The sequence below is a fragment of the Acyrthosiphon pisum genome, unplaced genomic scaffold, assembly GCF_005508785.2.
Source record: "Acyrthosiphon pisum isolate AL4f unplaced genomic scaffold, pea_aphid_22Mar2018_4r6ur Scaffold_21090;HRSCAF=23006, whole genome shotgun sequence".
NCBI classification, from domain to species: Eukaryota; Metazoa; Arthropoda; class Insecta; order Hemiptera; family Aphididae; genus Acyrthosiphon; species Acyrthosiphon pisum.
This window is the reverse complement of record NW_021770519.1, coordinates 9,098-9,303: the sequence shown is the minus strand read 5'-3', so window position 1 is coordinate 9,303 and position 206 is coordinate 9,098.

The window sequence follows — 206 nt, the reverse complement described above, 5'->3', positions numbered from 1 at the left end:
CACAGATAATGTTCTTACCATCAAGTTTCATAAAAGGTCGATTCACTCTAATTTTTAAGCTAACGACATATAACGTGAATTTCTGAGAGTAAACTTGGTATATTACGCGTTTGTAAGACGGAAGCAACACATGTGGGTGTGGCATCCTCTTAATAATTACTAAATTTAGAATTTTGTTTTACAAACATATTTGTTAGTTTTTAGTA